This window comes from Polypterus senegalus, chromosome 2 (assembly GCF_016835505.1).
Source record: "Polypterus senegalus isolate Bchr_013 chromosome 2, ASM1683550v1, whole genome shotgun sequence".
Taxonomy (NCBI): domain Eukaryota; kingdom Metazoa; phylum Chordata; class Cladistia; order Polypteriformes; family Polypteridae; genus Polypterus; species Polypterus senegalus.
In genome coordinates this window covers 49793777-49806671 of record NC_053155.1, presented here as the reverse complement: position 1 = coordinate 49806671, position 12895 = coordinate 49793777, and positions in this window count along the sequence as shown.

Sequence of the window (12895 nt, the reverse complement as noted above, 5' to 3'; positions counted from 1 at the left end):
GATAATTAGAGCATGTTTTGCAAGACTCTTATGTTCCACGTCCCCGCGAGACTGCACTGGGATAATCTCTTGGCACCAAGTCTCATATTTACGATCCCCACGAGACGCTCCATGGCCCGTCTTTGTTGTCTCGCAGGTCTTTAAAATGTCTTTCAAGAACTTCCAAGAAGATCACGTCTTGTCGCCTGGCTTTTACATTCCAGGATTTTTTTTTATATAGAGAGAAATGAGTTAGATATGAATATAAGTAACAAGCTGGTTAAGTTTGCAGATGAAACCAAGATAGGTGGATTAGCAGATAATTTGAAATCCATTATATCATTACAGAAAGACTTGAATAGCATACAGGCTTGAGCATATTTTTGGCAGATGAAATGTAATGTCAGTAAATGTAAAGTATTACACATAGGAAGTAAAAATGTTATGTTTGAATACACAATGGGCAGTCAGAAAATCAAGAGTACAACTTATGAGAAGGATTTCGGAGTCATAGTGGACTCTAAGCTATTGACTTCCCGACAGTGTTTAGAAGCCATTAAGAAGTCAAACAGAATGTTAGATTATATAGCATGGTGTGTGGAGTACAAGTCCAAGGAGGTTATGCTCAACCTTTATAATGCACTGGTGAGACCTCATCTGGAGTAGTGTGTGCAGTTTTGGTTTCCATTCCACAAAAAGGACATAGCAGCACTAGTAAAGGTCCAGAGAAGAGCAACTAGGCTGATTCCAGGGCTACAGGGGTTGCATTATGAGGAAAGATTAAAAGTGCTGAGCCTATTCAGTTTAAGCAGAAGAAGATTAAGAGGTGACATGATTGAAGTACTTAAAATTATGAAGGGAATTGGTACAGTGGACTGAGACTGTTATTTTAAAATTAGTTCATCAAGAACACGTGGACACAGTTGGAAACTCGATAAGGGTAAATTTTGCACAAACATTAGGACGTTTTTCTTTACTCATAGAATGATAGACACTTGGAAAATCTACCAAGTAGTGTGGTAGACAGTAAGACTTTAGGGACTTGACTTAATATTTTTTTGGAAAAAATAAGTGGATTGGACTGCTGAGCTTTGTTGGGCTGAATGGCCTCTACTCGTCTAGACTGTTCTAATGTTCAGCAAGTGGGATGATGTGCCCACATTGAGAATGCCTCTTTTGGAGACTGACTTGCTAAGTGGCAGACCTGATGTTCACATTAATGGGAGACATTCAAACTCTTCAAGGCAAATTGAAACCATTTATACTGATTATAGTCAGTTTGCAAAATCTTACAAAATTATTTGGAAGGAAGGAGTGAAGGATTAACATGTTGTATTTTCTTCATTCAGTACTCTGAAGGTAAAATAAAGACTTTGTATTTTTTATATAGCCAGCAAGACCATTGCCTACTATACGTGGCAGCAGCCAAGGCAACAAGGATCAAGTGATCAACCTGGAGAACGAGCATGACAGTGGCTATATGGAAGGGAAAAGGGGATGAGGTCAAACACAAAAACTACCACCCGATCCGCCTGCTTAGCCACACCTTGAAGATATCTGAACGTGTTCTGGACACCCATCATAGTTCAATCTCAAAATCATGCTGAACCATTGCAGATTCATTAAAAGTAGTGGCCCACAATATGCAATACATATCACCCCTCTGCTGATTGAACACTACCGATTGAAGAGCCTGCCCCTTCACCTCGTCTTCCTTGATTTGAGTTTATTTGGCACTCATTATGCTCTCATGGTGTCCATAAGGCCTGTGTTCAGTGGGTCAAGCTGTTCTATGTTGATGTCTCGAGCACTGTCTGCTGCCCAGTTAGCACTTCTCTGCTCTTCAACATCAATGTTGGAGTTCACCAGTGATCAACTCTGTCACCGCTCCTCTTCATCATGTGCATGGACACTATCATGGCCAATATCCAACACCATGCCCCTTGAACCTCTAGCACACCAACGATGTATTTCTCACTGACAAGGCTCGTGCTGGCTTTGAAGATCAAATGCACTGGTGTGCAGCTGAACTCAGTGCCAACAGAATGTGCCTAAACCTTCATAAGATGAAGTAACTTGAATGTAGTAAACAGGCAGAGAGCTGATGGCCACAACATTAAGAAGACTGTGCAATTTCAAAAACTGGCTTGATTCTCTCTTTGGATGGCGACACTCTACCTGACGCTCAGATCCGCATCAATATGGCTTGGCTGAAATGGAGGCAAGTCACAGGCATCCTTTGTGACCAGAAGATGCCCATCTAGTTGAAGGTGAAAACCTATAAAGTGGTTGTTCTCCCAGTCGCAGTTTATGGATGTGAATGCTGGCCAACAAACGAGACACACATGGAGCTCCTCCACAACATTGAAATGAAGATGCTCCAACGGTCACTAGGGCTCAGTGGACCTAAATGTTTCATGAAGGATGTCTGACGGATGATGGGCGTTGCGCTCATCACTGGGAAGTTGTATGAGGCCAGGCTCCGTTGGTATCGCCATGTCATCCATAGCACCAATGACTCAGTAGCGCAAACTGCACAGTCTTAGCCCACACAGTTAGTGACCATGAGGCCAACCGAAGCACCGGTGGATAAACGGTATGAAGCTTGCCAACATTGCCCCGAAGGACGCTCTCAACCATGCCAAATGGAAATGTGTGTGCCCGAGAGCAGACCCTGCATAGATGCGGGATAGCTGCCAGGACAAAGAAGACAGATGTAAGCATTGGAACAACACAAGGAACAGCCCTGTTATCTTTATTCGTCACTCTGTATACCTTCAACTATAAATATAATGGCAGATCATGTCACGTGTAGAAATTCTCAGATTTTTCTGCACTTATGGGGTGTATTGATAAGGGGTATGAGACAGAGTAAAAGGAGTTAAGTAGAGTATTTTGTTTTTTGGTGCAAAGAGAATTGTCTGCAACTAAACATCAGCAAAACAAAGGAGTTCCTTATTGACTTTCACCGCATCAAAGAGTGTCTATTTCCAATCACTAGTCAGGGAGTGGATGTAGAGGTGGGTGCACTGCTGCAATTGCTTGGGGTTCACATCAACAACAGGCTAGACTGGTCTCATAACACATAGGAAGTATATAATAGAGGACAGAGCAGACTCTTTTTTTCTTAGGAGACTGCATTCCTTTATTGTGGGTAGTAACATCTTTTACATGTTTCATAACTCTATGATTGTCAGTGTGATTTTCTATTCTGTGGTGTGCTGGGCTGGTATCTTCACCTCAAGAGAGGCCCACCAAATCAACAAGCTAATTAAAATGGCAGGCTCAGTTATAGAATGCTCTCTGGACCTCCTGGATGTCGAAGCAAAAAACAGACATAAAAGAAAAGAGTCATTATGAACAATGGTGCACATGCTTTCATTCAGCAGAAATGTGTTACAAAATGCTACTTGGACTTCTTTTTAGCAACAACAATATGTCTGTACAATGCCTTAGTTTAATTGTAACTGCAAAGTAAAAGGTTTCATTTCTTTAATGAGCTTCTATAAAAAGCTAAATATCCCTTTGGGGACAAGCCTATCTATCTATCTATCTATCTATCTATCTATCTATCTATCTATCTATCTATCTATCTATCTATCTATCTATCTATCTATCTATCTATCTATCTATCTATCTAATACTGCTTTATTTCAATCTATTTCTTTATTTCAATCTATTTCTTTAACAACACTTTTCTGAAAGTTCTTTCAGTTTTGCCCTTCCTTTTGCAGCATCCATCTGAAAAATGGGTAATGTACATACATAATTGTAGACATATAATAAGTATATTTATATACTTAAATGTATAGTATAGATATGTTTTTGGTGTATAAAATGAGACATTAACAAAAAATGAGGTCTATTTTATCATACTTTCACATGACTGTAAGCAAATTTATCATGGTGATGACCAGATTATAAGGAATAAAATCATCATACTAAAAGGCCTGTCTGTGATTACTCCTTTTGTCTTTAGCCAAGTCAGAAGTTTCCGTCTTTCCAATAATTGTGGTGTGTATTTGAGATAATTGTTGTTGTTTGCTATAATATTTATTTATCTATTTATGTATTGAGCTTCTGTAAAAAGCTAAATTTCCTTCTTGGGACAAATATCTATCAATCTACTGTATCTATCTCTTTTGAGCACAACTTAAATTCATATGGTTTTCTTAGCTATTTTTGAATTGTCTTACTTTTGTGCAAAGCTAGACAAGCTAGAAGCATAATTACTCAAGAATCTCAGTTACAAGGACACCAAGTCATTAATTAATAGCTGTGCTCTTGGGGGATCCAGCAGACAGCGGTATAATAAAGTTGTATGAGGAAACATTTATTATACAGATGAGATTTAAATATATATAGAATAGTATAGCTCTGCTCGCAAGAAATACCAAAACATAATAGGTCTCTTATATCAGATGTGACACAAGTCAGCAGCTGAGCATCTCCAACTGGGGAATGAACAGTTTACTGGATGCGAAAAATATCTGAATTCTCCTCACAACATGAGTGATGAGCAAATTAGCATAATGTATGTGGCAATTTTGTTAAACTTGTTTTAAAGGAAAAAGGTATATATGAATTTTTATAGGATTTCTTAAAAAAGAAACCAATTTAATTTTAAAATATACAGAAAATAGTCATAAAATATCATCAAACCATTCATTTTCTAGACTCGGTTTAAAAGATTGTGATGGAGAAAAAATGACCTGTATGGAATGCCAATCAATTACCAAGAATGTTATTTTTATTATTATTGTATATTTTGCTAATACCTTTATCATTAAGGTGATTTAAAAATCAAGACACTTTAGAAGACCATTTTACCTGTATTTGTTACAGTTGGAGTTGAGTTTCTAACTCGGAGTAAGACATCTAGTCAGGAGTAGGGACTGAACCAGCACCCTTGTGTTTTAAAGTTCATTACCTTTGCACCTCCCCAACACCCTCTCACTAAATCATGAAGGATGAACGCAAAGTCACCTCGACATTAACACTGTCTTCTGGAGTTTGGAAGAAAAATGTGTGGAGAGAATATGAAACCTAAATTAAAGAAATTATTGGCCTGGATATCAAAGTTTGATCTCCAGAGTTGTCAGACAGCAGTAGTAACCATGCTGCCACCTTGCCAGCCTATAAAATCTCTAATTTTATTATTTAAAATGATCTAACATAACTCTGGGTAGTAAAGGATGAAATGGAAGTGCTGAAATGGTTAGCTCTGCAGCCTTCTGCATCCAATGTCCTGGTTTTGAATGCTGCACTTGGTTGTTGTCTGTGTGGAGTTTGCACAGTCTTTCTTGTCTCTGTTCAGTTTTTCTCTCACATCTCCACAGATATGCACTCTAGGCAAACTGAACATTGTAAGTTGGTTCCATTGTGAGTAATGCATTTCACGTGCCCTACAACGGAGTGATGGTCTGTCCAGGGTTGTTTCAAGGCTTATACCTGATGCTTTCAGGACCCTGATGTTGAATTTATAATGTTAGAATGTTTTGTCAGTAAACATATATTGTAAAATAATAAGAACAACTCAATAAATTAAAATTCATGAAAATAATATTTTGGTGTATTTGCATATAATGGGAAAAACATGCTGTGGTTACCATGTCCATCTGTCTCTCTGTCTGCCTGTCTGTCAGCATGAGACAATGAGGCTACTAGTGAACTGATATTGTCGAATTCTGACCCACATCTTCTTCAAGGAAATTTATTGGAAAAGGTCAGTTGTAAAAGGTTTTGAAATTTCAAATCTACTTTTGAAAGTAAATGCTGAAGGTTTGAACTTGTCTAGTTTTAAACAGTGACATTCTATGCAAATTCAACGATGTTTTGGTCTACTGTTTTTAATTTACCTTAATGTGTACTTTGGCAAACTCAGAAATCCAATTCATACAAGACAAAAAGAAGAGAATTAGGTTAATATGTAAAGTAAAATTTTAATAATTGTTCTGCCTGTATACATTCTATTGTGGTAAGTAGCCTGGAACAGAGAGCATAAGACTGATAATGTTGGCATTAGACAAGGCAAGGGGCCAGCAAGACCACAGAAAAGTGTAAAGCGGGCACTGACACTGGACAGTTTTGAAAGGTGGCACAGCATATTTATTGCCACTCAGTGGGAAATGTAGTACAATAAATTCTCTTATGACCTGCTAAATACCAAAAAGAATTCATCCAAGAATTAGGTGGCATTAAGGAGTTACTGCTGAATACAGGCATCCAGATAGCCTCCATGGCTAGCTAGTTCTTTAACTATCTGAGCATATCTAACCAGTCTTAACAACATTAAAAAGGCTGCCAGTGACAATTTTAAAATACTTTTAATTGTATATAAGTATCTAAAGAATCAAGGACCTTCTTATAATTTAGAGTGGTTGTACCCCAACATTCCTAATTATTTATTTTTGCCAACTTGTTCTGAGGAAACAAGCCAGTGAGAATTTCATTGTGTTATGTGCATGTGACTATAAAAAGTAATAACAAGAAAAAGTAATAAAAACTGCTCAAAATTACACCCTTTTACTCCCAAATCTTGACCTTTATCTGTTTAATTATGTAATTCTACACTAAAGCACTGAGTTTTGCTGGCAAAAGTCCCAGGTGAAGTCTTTGCAGCTTCTATTCTACAAGTATAATTTTTGAGGCTTATTTTAAAATTCTGTACAAATCAATTGGCAAACCCAATAAACAGAAGCTGGCAGTGTTACTGTGTGAGTCTTTTGTTAAGAAACGTTTGGATCAATCCTCTTCATTGCTTTGCAAAATAAGTATTCAGAAAGTACTCACAATGTTTCGTAGCCAGTTACCACATTTTGCGTGTTTTTCTATTCTATTTCTATTGTTTAGTTCTTCATTTTCTGTCTTTCCAATGAACCAAAAAGACTGCCAGTTAAAAATGTCATGAGAAGTGGTGATTTTGGCAGCTCAGCAGCATATTCTGTGCATAATAATATTCAACATTTTATGGCCCTGTTGATTGTGAAAGCTATTATAAATTTTTAAAAAAATGAGAAGAAGGAAATGTTTAAATTGACAATTTACATTTTTTCAATAATTCAAATAAAAATTCTACCTCAGACTTAGACATGAGGTAAATGTGCAAAATCCACAGAGGCAGTAATCAAGAATACTTCTAGCATGCATAATAAAGTATAGTACTATATGAGTATATTACAAAAACAAACTTAATGTAAACACAAATAAAACTGCCCTAAAAAGGAGACTAAAGACTTTAGTGTTGTGACTGATAAGATCTTTCTATATGATTTCATGGACAAGTTTTTACAGAAAGTTGTGAGGTCTTCTTTTATGTTTATTATAATGATTGTTGTCATGCAGGTACATGTTTGGGGTGCTAAGCCATCCCCATTTACTTCAGGTTGTTTAACAAAAATGACATTTACTTCAGGTTGTTTAAAAAAAAAAAGGCAGGCCACTGTAACAATAGGGTTTGATCGTTGCTTCTTCACTCATTCACCAAAAGGCTTGTGACATTTGAAACAGCTTTAATAAATGCCGATTCACAAGTGATGTAACAATTACATTTTTGCACTATTGTTAGTTGTTGGCTATAAATAGTATATGGATATCTGTACTTCATCCTTTTTAAACATTTTCAAAGAAGTATGTGATCGATGTTAAAATTGCAAGATAAAATTGCTGGCTGCAATGGACCTTGAAGTATAGCAGATCATTGTGGTGCTTGCAGATACAGTAAATGACAGTGTGAGAAGTATTTAATTATTAAAATCTATAGATAATGAGGTTGTTTTTAATGTAATATAAATGCCATGTTTATTCACTACTAGCAAAATACCCGTGCTTCGCAGCGGAGAAGTAGTGTTAAAGAAGTTATGAAAAAGAAAAGAAAAGATTTTAAAAATAACGTAGCATGATTGTCAATGTAATAGTTTTGTCACTGTTATGAGTGTTGCTGTCATGAAGGATTTGATTATCATTATTTCTTTCAATCAGTTTCGTATTTGGAGGATGTGTTGTGTTCAAGTTATATTCCATGTTTGTCAACCGTTGTAAAGATAACAGGTTTCATTCATCGAAGTGATCACTACCCAAATCGGTACTCGTGAATCTAAGATGTTTAACAGCTATTCCCAGTATTAAGTTGTGGATTTGCCTGAGAATATTTAGTGGCAGCGTGTCTATGAACGTAATTTAAACTTAAGCTTTACACCTTGGTTTCCTATTGATATGTGTACAAAGGCTTGTTCAGCGTCAGAGGGTTCCCGCAGTAGTTCACGTGAGCCGCTCGGAGTACATGCATCGGAGCTTCTCAGGTGTGCTTGTGCGATCTTGCGATGTCCACGGCTTTATTTAATGTTAGCTCAGACCCGGCACTTAAAAGTTGTATCTCGCGAATATTGTATTTGTCTTAGGCATGACAAACGCCAGCGGCAACGTGTCTATAAACCTAATTTAAAGTTAAGCTTTACACCCTGCCTTCCTATTTGTTTGCATAAGCACAGTACTTCACCAGCAATTTTAACTCCGTTAACAGCAATTTCAACTCCATTACAAAGTGATCAAAAGTCTCGTTTATACCCTGCGTCTTCTCATTTAACTTGTATCTCGCGAATATCGTATTCGTCGTAGGCATGACAAACGCCAGAGGCAGCCTGTCTATGAACTTAATTTAAACTTTAGATTTACACCGTGCTTTGTTTCCGAAGTAGCTGCACTTATGAATATGCTTGTATGCATCACCCGCTTCATATTCTTTTGCTGCCTTCTCAATTATGTAATGCGTTTTTTGAACAGGTTTCATTTATCAAAGTGATCACTACCCAAATCGGTACTCATGAATCTAAGATGTTTAACAGGCATTCCCAGTATTAAGTTGTGGATTTGCCTGAGAATATTTAGTGGCAGTGTGTCTATGAACGTAATTTAAACTTAAGCTTTACACCTTGCTTTCCTATTGATATGTGTACAAAGGCTTGTTCAGCGTCAGAGGGTTTCCGCAGTAGCTGCACTTATGAATATGCTAAGCACAGTCTTTCACCCGCGAATATTTACCTTATATGGGCAGGCACTCAATTACGTGAGAGGCGTGATGATGCGGGACACAACTCCGCCTTACACGGTGACCGAGCTGCAGGCAATAGCTGTATATATGGACAAAAGTAGGTTCCAGATATGACCGTTACGCGTAGAATTTCGAATTGAAACCTGTTTAACTTTAGTAAGTTAGCTGTAAGGAATGAGCCTGCCAAATTTCAGCCTTCCACCTACACGGGAAGTTGGAGAATTAGTGATGAGTCAGTGAGTGAGTATATGCAATGGTTTACAGTCAAACTTAGAGAGCTGCCTTCCTTTTACATTCATTTCTGCATAAGTGACTTTTTGATTTGCTTGCTTGCATTTTTCACTTTTAAAAAAAGAACATTTAATTGACCTGATATGACATCAAGCAGCAGGAGAAGTGAGTTGGTTTTACTTCTTGCTTCTGATATAAGAGTGTGTTAACTCAATACCATACAGTGTAACATGTTGTAGCAAGAAATAAACTAACCATGAGGCAGCTATGCTAACTATTTAGCTACCTAGACCCAATACATTTTTTAACATAAAGTACAGTATTTAATATCAACATGTATTAAAGTGGAACAGAGATGGAGTGGTTAGTTTGCACATCTTCCCGTTGTTTGTATTTTTTTCTCTGAGAACCTTTTTTCCCAAATCCTAGTGATCTTCAGTGGTTTTCTTTGGTGGTGATCTGTGCCACCACCACCTAATCAAAGCACCATGATGTCCCTATATTGATGGATTAAAGGCCAGAAGCCTACGTGACCATCATCATCAAGTCCTTCCATGAGAATCCTGAATACAATGAGGACTGATCATTTATGTTAGGTAGAATGCCTAGAGGGGGCTGGGCGGATTTTACTTTTTCTCCTTTATTTTTTTTTTTTTTTTTTTTTTCTGTCCTCCCTGGCCATTGGACCTTACTTTTATTCTATGTTAATTATACAAATTGTGTTCTCTTATTTTAATTCTTACTTTGTCTTTTCTCTTTCTTCATCATGTAAACCACTTTGAGCTACATTATTTGTATGAAAATGTGCTATATAAATAAATGTTTTTGTTATTCTGCATGCTCATTTGACTGCGTTTGTGTTTGTAATGTACCTTTCTTTTACTTTCTGTACCATTTATTTTCATGAAGTTAACATATTAAAAGTATTATTATGTATGAGAAGTTACTATTTAATGATAAGATGTGTGCCAAGAGTCTTTATCTAACTATAATAAATGGTGTTTTACAGCTTATACTATTTATCTGTATCCTGATTGGTTTAAAATTAAGTCTTACAAATGGATGTTATGTGTATAATTCTAGCTTATAAATCACTTACTCTCCTAAATTAATTTAGACTTGTCACGGTGAACAGAACAGTGAACAGACAGACAGTTCATATACAGGCTACATTCAATATGATGTCATAAAGAACATCCATCTTGGAAACATAATGGTGATTGTGACTGTTATTTTAAGAAAATTTTGCCAACAACTGGAGAGAGTATGTGTGCTCCGTTTTTTGTACAATAAATTATCATTAAATACACATTTGAAACGGGGATGTACTACGATGGACCGTGAATAATTATGTAATGTTCATTTCCTATACCTTATGCAAGTATTGACTAGATATATAAAACAACAGTGACAAAAACATGTACTAGAAAAAATACAAAAGGTTAGGGTTAATTGTACTCAGATCTAACTTTTTTCTTGCCCTAGGCAAAAGTGAAAATGTCATTGCTATATACATAATTGTAGATTTCTGAGGAGTTATCCTTGGCACTGTGCTGATTTTAAATAATCACACTTGAAAAGGTGCAGGACTCAAATCTAATGTTGCTGTATGCCAATGCGTCTCGCTCTGCGATTTAGTGGGGCTCAGGCCAATCACGCCACACACATACACATAGGAATGCGTGGCTCCTCACACCTGCATAGGTAGTAAAATTAAAAGGTGCCTGCACGGGAATGAAGGGAAAGTGAGGACAGATGAGTGAGAATGGGAGCGGAGGTTAAAGGCCACAGAGAACAGCAGGAGCGAGAGAGTGTGCAGGTACAAAAAGAGAAGGGTCAAGTGGATGGAAATGTGAACCCCAAGGGTGGAGTGCGTGGCTGGCGCTCAAGGGGGATGAAGGTTGATTCTGCTAAGCTTGGGAGCAGGAGCAATATGAGTTCTCCAGAGGGACTACCCCACAATGCTAGGCATGGCAGAGGGAGTGGAGGCTTGGTGGCAGCCTGTGGATCGCCCAGGGATCCCAGGTTGTCTGTAGTTGTTGGTTGACATCTGTCCATGCAGTGAGGTCTGAATAGGATAACCCGGAGAGATCCCTGTTTTAAAGAAATACACCTGGGCTCGGGATTTTAGAAGACTGCTTCCTGCTGTTTTTAACCTGTTTTTTATGGGTATTCATTTGGATTAATTTTAACTTCCACCATCACAGATTTTTTATAGATTATTTATTTATTTGCTGAAGATTTTTGTACACTGCACTTTTGAACACTTTCTGTTTCTCTTTATTGTAATAAAAGCACTTGCCAACTTTTTTGCACCTTCCCCTTACCTTGTGTAGTGTTCTCACAGGATAGGCTCATCCCTCTAAAACATTATTGGCAATGGTAGGTTCAAAATGCTCCCGGAAGGAACCAGAAGTGTGGAGCCGACCTGCATCGTCACAAGATTGCAGAGCAATGGGGTGTAGTAATCCACTTTGAGCTTTTGTGCGAATCAAACATGGATGTCATATCTAAGATTGGGTGATTTCGCCATGCAGACAATCGGCCTTTTCATTCACCAAGAATGTATTCTGCCTTGGTAATTTCAGCATGCCATCACAGGTCCCTATGCTCTTACCCTTAAGATCCAACCCCCAAAAACTTTGCCATCATAGGTAACCATCTAGTTGGCAGTTACTCTTGCTGAGCTGCTATTTATTGGTAAAGAGGGTGGTTTGAGGACAGCATGGGCTGATAGTGTAAAAGCACAAGGTGTGCCCTTTGAGACTGTTGTCATCAGTAATGCATTGTCTAATGAAAGATTTGTGAAAAATGTAGCACCTGGGCAGGATTGATCATTGGGCCAGAGGCCACCATAGGAGGAGTTTCAGCACCTACTCTTTGATGCCCCTTTGGCCCTAAAATACTGCAGGGAAGTGTGAAAAGAAATATATACCAGGACAAGTTAATTGTCTGGGTTCTACCCAGCTATTGTAGTGTGAGGCCCTGCCAGACAGACTGACAAGCTTATAACGCACCTTCCAGCTGAGCACTAAGCAAATTTGGTGTCTAGACAGGAAGCACTGCTCGCCATCCAGGCTGTATTTGGGGTAACTGCCATATCCATATGTAATTGATTTGCTTCATGTTAGACTCATTTTAGCAATTAGGGACTTATATGATTAAGATTTATAATGAATGAATTAAGAGTTGTACCCTATCCCCTTACTATACACTTTGTCAATCATAAATGACACATGCAGTTAATCCTGGTTTAGCCTGTCTGTAATCGGTGTCAGGGAAAGAAATCACAGTCTGACACCTAACTAATAAACAGTCAGCCATTTTGTAACCCGCTTAGTCTTGTACAGGGTCACGGAGGATGCTGGAGCCAATCCCAGCCAGCAAGGCAAATCCTGGACAGGGTGCCAGTCCATTGCAGGGTGAACACACATACACAGACACACCCCAACCACACACTAGGGCCAATTTAGCATAGCCAGTTTACCTAACTTACATATCTTTGGATTGTGGAAGGAAACTGGAGCACCTTGAGGAAACCCACAAAGACATGGGGAGAACATGCAAACTCCACAAAGGGAGAACCTGGGACATGAACCCTGGTCTCCTTACTTCAAGGCAACAGTGCTACCACTG